Source organism: Montipora foliosa, chromosome 7 (genome assembly GCF_036669935.1).
Source record: "Montipora foliosa isolate CH-2021 chromosome 7, ASM3666993v2, whole genome shotgun sequence".
In the NCBI taxonomy this organism is placed as follows: Eukaryota; Metazoa; Cnidaria; class Anthozoa; order Scleractinia; family Acroporidae; genus Montipora; species Montipora foliosa.
The window spans coordinates 31,294,610-31,302,109 of NC_090875.1; positions in this window are offsets into that span (position 1 = coordinate 31,294,610).

Genomic DNA, 7,500 nt, shown 5'->3' on the forward strand with positions numbered 1-7,500 from the left:
AAACTGCCCAAATCATGCACTAGAAGAAAACAAGTAACTCTCCGAACAGTAACGATGCTGGGATACTGCAGCGGCTTCAGAATGGGAATGAATCTGTCAAAACTGGTTCCTGCAATTATGCCTAGGGACACTCCGCAAAGAGAGAAAGCAATGGACTTAGATCCTTTTTCAAACGTCAGTTTCAGTCTCTCCGATCGAGTGTACAATTTAATTAAGCTACTTGCTATAAAATCAGGTTGCGCGATTAAACCAACAGCTAAATCTGTCGACGCCAGATCACATAGTAAAAGGAGAGAGGGCGAAGGAAGCGTCGGCTTCTTCCACACTGCGTACAGCACAAGCACGTTTCCAATGGTCGCTGTGAAAGCAAGCACAATGTTTACAACGCAGTTTACTAGCATGATTGCATTTTCTTCTTTTTCCATCTTTTCTTCAAGTCTGAATTTAACCAACACCGAATAGTCTTAGCAATGATCTTCTTTCTTTCTGATCTTTTCACGGAAATCAAACCTTTCCTTCCACGTTCAAGTTATTTTCAAAAGCTTGTGCTTGGTGAAAGAGCTAAGCAGCCTGCAATATGATCCTTTCTATCGAAAGCCGCCTTAACTCCGTGACTGCTAAAGCTACTTATGCAGCCGCTGTCCGAAAAAAATTTAGAAAGATAAATATTATCACTCCCTGCGAAACAAGTCATACACCTTGTTCCAAAATGGCCGTCATTAGTATTATTTTGTTTCGTTGCAAATTGGTCCTTCTGGCCTCGCTTTTAAACGTAAAATTCAAAAGACTGTTTAACGTTGAACAAGGTCGAAAGGGTCAATTTGCAATTAAACTAGAGAATACTAAAATGACGGCCACATTTTAATAAGATGTACTGTAAGCTTGCACTTTCCGCAATTAGCAAATGACAAGATAATGCAATTAAATGTGGCGTAAAATTGTATTTGAAAGAAAGAAAAAAGTACAAAACAAAGCAAAACAAAAGATATAACCATCTTTTTACTCCTCTTCAACTTTGTGTTTCGCCTATAAGTTATGAATTACGTTTTTTGGAATGGCAAACAACCAGTTTCAATATTTCTGTGGACTTTTTGAGGGTTTTGGTATCTAAATACACTGGAGGTGGCATGATTGTCGAAAGTTAACTTTTGGGAGTTGTCTTCGCAACTTTAAGCAAATTAAAGTCAATGCCGTAGTTTTCCAGATGCGGTCCTTAAATGAATATTCAAATGTCATGTATTTGTCATTTACTTGATTTCATATGCGCAGGAATACCACTCAATAGCTTTTACACCTTCGAACATCTGCCTCCTAATTTTCCGGTTAAACAAGAAACGGTAGTGATGTATTGCTATATTTGTTAATTTAAACACAGGCAAATTATTTCTTAACTTCCAGGCTACCGAGATGCAATTCGTTTTGCCTTGCATACACTTCTCTCAACAGCAACGGTGAATTGGTTCTTTTCTGATTTTAAAGCAAACCATTTTGAAGCTTTATACGTATGGAACTCTATAACTGAGGAATACAACTCAACACCTTTTACACCTTCGCACATCTGCTTCCTAATTCTCCGGTTAAACAAGAAACGGTGGTGATGTATTGGTGTATTTGTTAATTTAAAGACAGGCAAAATATCTCTTAACTTCCAGGCTACCGAGATGCAACTTGTTTTGCCTGGCATACTCTTTTCTCAACAGCAACGGTGAATTGGTTCTTTTCTGATTCTAAAGCAAACCATTTTTAAGTTTTATACTTATGATGCCTTCCTAAGGGGGTTCTGATGTCGCTTTTTCGCTCATTTTCCAGCCCACCTGTCGCCTATTTGGCTAGAGATAATTGTCCCTGTCGCGTTTTCGCTGCAATTCAAATTTTCCTTAAACGTGCTTAATTTTTGCGAACTGTAATTTTGTTTAATTTTTGTCGATAATCAAAGTGGGTCTCAATGAAGGTGTGAAGCAAACACGGTACGCGATTTCACGGTGCACGCTTAGTTTTTCTTCGGCACGGTTAACTAAGATTAACATACGCGTACTACTGTTAAAAAATTCACAACAACAACAAATATTGTCCACCCTTTCTAAAGAGTGGCATTGATAATCGGGGGCACTGACGATACTGATCCCTGAAATAATGAAAAAGCAAATATAGTCAGTCTAATCAGGTTCCAGGCACAAAAAAGTAGTAGAAATGCAATTTTTATATTAAAGAAAAAAAAAAAAAAAACGTCTCCTGCAATGCATACTGAAGGCCCCGAGATAAACAGCCAAGGAAAACAACAAAAAAATTAGAGTATTTTGGCAAAGTGGTGCTAAACAGTAAAAACGAATGTCAGAATTCAGACAATGAATTATTTATTGTTCATGTTATTTTTTGAGCATCTGAGAGCTATTTGTTTTTTTTTCATTGTTTCCATCATAGTTTAGTGGTTTCCCTCTACTATGTTTGCATTCTTATGAGTTTTAACTATGGGCAAAACGAAATATGTACTTACATTTCTAACGGTGATTAAACATCAAACTTTGCCCAGGCCTTGACTTGTCTTCCCGATCTTTTTATTACTGGCTTGTTTGTTACATAATCAGGTTCGTCATCGGAAAACAAAGTATCGTCTGAGTCCGTTTCTGAGTTGACTTAGTTGCGTGGACAACTTGGATGGTACTATCATCAACAAAGCTGATTAAAGATACGCCCTTGGGCACGGGCACATTCGGGCCTTCAGCATCTGTCTTATCTGGGAGATCTGCGCTTATTTCTTGATCACGTCTAAAGAATACTCTTGTTATAGAATCGGCTTGCTTTGTATAGACGGCAGGAGGCAAAGTTCCTGCTTTTTCCTTTGTGGACTCAGATCGGACAGTTCTTTACCTCACAGAGCGAAAGTCGTCAACCCATCCCCGCATTGCATCTTCCTCCCTATTGGGGAGGGTCTTGGATGGGAGTGGCGACATAAACTTGATGTCACCGAGCAACATTCGTGTTTGGGGAACTGGATAATAGGACGCTGGATGGGTGAAGTACTTTGCCGCCCATTTAGAAACTCGTTTAAGAGATTCTTTTGCTATAGTGCCAAAGTCCATGGCGTACTGATGAGTTCTAAATGTCTCATTCTTAAAGTGTGACACTGCATGCAGATTTTCTACTTAAGTGGTTAACAATGTTTTGAAAATCACGTTGTACTTGAATTCTGGATTTATGTTTTCGAGATTTATCATAAGATTGGTCATACCTTTTAACAAAAGCTCAATTGAGATCTGCGTTTATTTGGAAACAGTTCCTTGAGGACCATTTGTCGACGCATCTTCCTTTAGTTGATTACTTTCCTTGACGTTGCGCACTGTCGATTGAACGTATTGGTGTACTTTACATACATTCGACACCTCCAGTTCTGGAGTCATTTGCGCAGGAGTGCTTCCTTTACACGTAATTCCAAAACTGTCATAAATAAGCCCCAAATGATAAAGAAAGGACAAAGTTCCTGCTGCTGCGTCTGTAACAAATATAGTGTTCGAAATGCAGCAAATACCATGAGCTTGAATAAAACTACAGCATCGTCCAGTACCATCATTCTGTGCATCACATCCGTCGCCAGCAAGATGTACAACTTCGTTGGTGTCCGGGTTAAATGACTTCACATCACGAGCCCCGATGTCTGTGAAGACTAGAAGCTCATTAAATTTGGATACCCTCTTGATCTCCTTGCAACTTTGATCACCATTCTGGATAGCACATTCCATCAGGGTGTTTTCCATGCTAACAGAATATCCATCAGTAGGGCTAACGCTCTCATGAAGAGAAGAAATCTTAATTAATGGTGAGAATGTTACCGATAGGACCTAGAGACAGCGCAACAGGATGCTTGCAAACGCCTTGCTGGTTTGAGGCCCAAAATCTGTACTTTTCAGGTACTATGGTGTGCACAACTAGCTCTACCTTTCGCAACACCTCGATTACCTCCGGGCTTGTTAAACGAATGATAGGGTCGATTGCCATCCTATCCTTGTTACGAACGCTTTCTAATGTTAATAGTTTCCTTAAATAGTTCCGGACAAAAACGTCTTTAGAATCTCGTAGAATGCGGATGAGAACAAGGTTTGGCATTTAACCGTCAAGATTAATAAACCAGTTACTCCAGCTGCATTTCATTGTCTAGCCAACATGTACAACATCAGGGGAGGGACCGGGAGAAGGAGCTCTGGTGGAAGGGTGTTGCTTTCTGACATCTCCTGAATTTGCAGCAGGGCCTGCTTGTTGCACTCTTCACAGTCAGTTACAACAGCAAGCACGGCGACTTTTTTGAATTGAATTTATTCTCGAGGCACGAATCACGGCATCTTAAAGCTGGTACATAGAAAACATGGCCCTTTACTTTGCAATGTTCACAAACCGATTTAAGGTCAAGACATGTTGCACACGTACTGTTACACTTAGCAGTTTCATGAGTAACAATATGATTGTTCGAAGACTGTTTTGTTAAACAACGCTCACACACTTGCACAGTTTTTGCCATCTCAAAAATCTGTGATAACATCGCCTCTCGTGTAACGGATTTTGGATGATAGTGGACCCCTACTGGCATAGTTGCAGAGTTATCTACAGACGTCATAAAGGTAACTTCAGCACTTGTGACAAAGTCTGAAAATGACGTAAATTGTTTCCTTCTCCCGCGACCTGTACCATAAAACCCCGGTCCTCTTACAAAGTTTCTCGTTCTCTGTCCACCAACATATTTGATTGTTTCAAAAAACTCACATACGTCACGATCCCATTGAAAGTCCGAAGCTTTGCTGAAGTCAATCATCGCAAATGATGTTGTGTCATCAAGAAATTTGCAAAAGAGGCATTGTTCAGGTATCTTCCCTTCCTTGATCAGTTTGTTCAGCTTTTCTGCCAGTGGATGGGCAGTCTCTACGCATCTGTTAGAATACTAAAAGTACATCACCAAAATATGAAAAGCAAAGACAAAAACAAATCGATATGATTTGCAACTCACAGTTTGTTGTAAATGCTTCAAATATTATTATTATGAGTTGAGAATTAGTTTCCTTACGGCAATTCTAAATCTAAAGTTACAGAAACAATTCCATGTTCTCGATTATACTCGCGCCCATACTCGCGCCCAGGCTTCCTTCCTCGCCTTCCCTCTCTCAGACGCTTGCTTTATCTAGCAATTGCAATAGCTAAGGTATATTAACGGCGTACTTACATAGTACATAAAATGAGATCATGTGGCTCGTGCTCTACGGTATGATCCTCTGCTTTTCCATGTGCCAATGGGGCTGTGGCTAGTTCGTCATCTAGAAGTTCCACAGGACGAAATTACTTCATTTCGCAAATGGAAACAAAACGGAAATATGCTAAGACGTGGCGAAAACACTACGTACGTCTTATGTTTCCGTCGGTGGATACATGACTGCTTTTCATGATTCCGTCTTAACGGAAGCCACGGAACCGGACCACTTTTTTTAAGTTTCCGTCGATTTTACGTTACACGAAACTTTTGTTTCCGTCAGCGTAATTAAATGATAACTCTGTCTGAAAACTACGGGAAACCTGTCAAACACGCTCAAAATAAAGCCTTGCACGTTTTTTTCAGGCGGGTAATGATCTGAATGGAGGCTAGAGTAATGCTCCGGGTTGCTCAAACTAAAGAAAATACGGTTTATGGTCTTTTCCATTAATGGTAAATTACTTTCTTAGCTTGCTCACGGCTGAATTTATATAATGTATCGTGTTCAAACGAACATCGCGCAAGATATTATTTTTTTTTCCACAAGAGATCTGAAACTATTAAGTATGGCGCAACTTTGAGAACGTTACCCCTTCAAAATTCTTTAAATGTTGTCTTTGAACATTGAAATCATTGTTGTACGCAATTTACGATCGCTTAGCTAGTATCTGGTGCCCAATATTAGCAATGATGACTAATTAGTACTGTGTTGTATGTGTTATCTTTAAAGATGAAAGAATGGAGTGATGTCATAACCCAACTTTACCTTTATCCTAAACAGAATCAAAGGCCTTGCTGAAATCCGTCCTCCGCATTCAACGCAAGATATAGCGCTTCTTTCTGGTGTTTTCTTGTATCACGTATCTGTACCTTGCGACGCACGGGCTTCAGTTTAGTTCCGGCCGGCAAGATAACACCCTGATGATCAGTTTTGATTAGCATATGAATGGAATAAGGACTACCAAAAAGATCAGCACGGTTGGTAAAGCAATTACACGAATTATACGAATACTGATATTTCATTTTCTTCAGTGTGTGGGGCCAGTGGAGTCTGATGACAGTCAGTCTGATGCTGTTGAAGAGGAGGATGGGACAGAATACATTGATTAAGAATCTAGTGACATTGAAAAAATAATAGAGAGAGGAGATGTAGAACTACCACAGCCCATTCCAAAAAAAATGCTCATTCAAAATTTGGGTTGACAAACAAAGAGTATTACCACGGTATTTTAAGCTTCGGGCAATATCCCTCATTTACTAAGGCCGCCATGTTGGATTTGCTATTATCATGCAAAGTAGCTACACACCTTTGGGGAGCCAAACAACACAAGTTCCAGAGGATATAACGAACACCTTAGCCACTCGGATGATTCGTTTTACGTTCATTGTTTATCACCTCAAAATATAACTTTGCACAATCCTAACTCTATTGCGTCCTACACGTCCTACAATGTGGGCGAAGTATCCTAGAAAAAAAAAAGATACGAGTGGTTTCAGAGTAAATATAGAGAATGAAAGATTCACATTGTCGTCAAAACCTCAAATTTTGGTGACTTCACGATGTTGTTATGCCGAGTACCGCAAAAGTGTGTGCTAAAATGCGTGTCGCGCGTGCAACACGATTATTATTATTATTTTGTGACATCATCATTGCCGTAAGTGGTGTAGTCCAAAGGAACTGGTATTGCCCGAAACGGAAAATGCAATGATAATCTTTGTTTGTCCACCCCATTTTTAAAAAAGCATTGTTTCCAGTTTCTTTTGAGACTTACAATGGTCCCAAGAAAAAACAAAAACAATGCTTATTCAAAAATTGGGTTGGCAAACAAAGAATATTATGGTACTTCAGGTTTCAGACAATTCTGTGTATAGAGTGTTTTCACTCACGTGATCAGTAACCCCGTTTTTTCACAGAAACAAAAGAAAACCTTTGCATGACAATAGCGCTCAATTCCCAGAGGATTAGTTGGCTACACCAACATGGCTGCCGTGACGTCACGTAAAAAGACTCCATAAAGTATACCAGTTAGGGTAAATTATTAATATGGAAATTAGTTAAACTGCTGCGGAATATGGTTCTACACACTAAAAGAATACTCCGTTTCCGTTGCCAATTGCCTTGATCAATGATCTTCCCGTATACAAAGAAATGAAATTTCTTTCTAAAGTCAAACCGTCATGTTCCTTTCAGGAGAAGATGATAAAAAAGGTGGGTTAGAAAAAGTTTCATCCATCACAAAACATGCTATTTTGGTGCTTTGGCCGGTGTT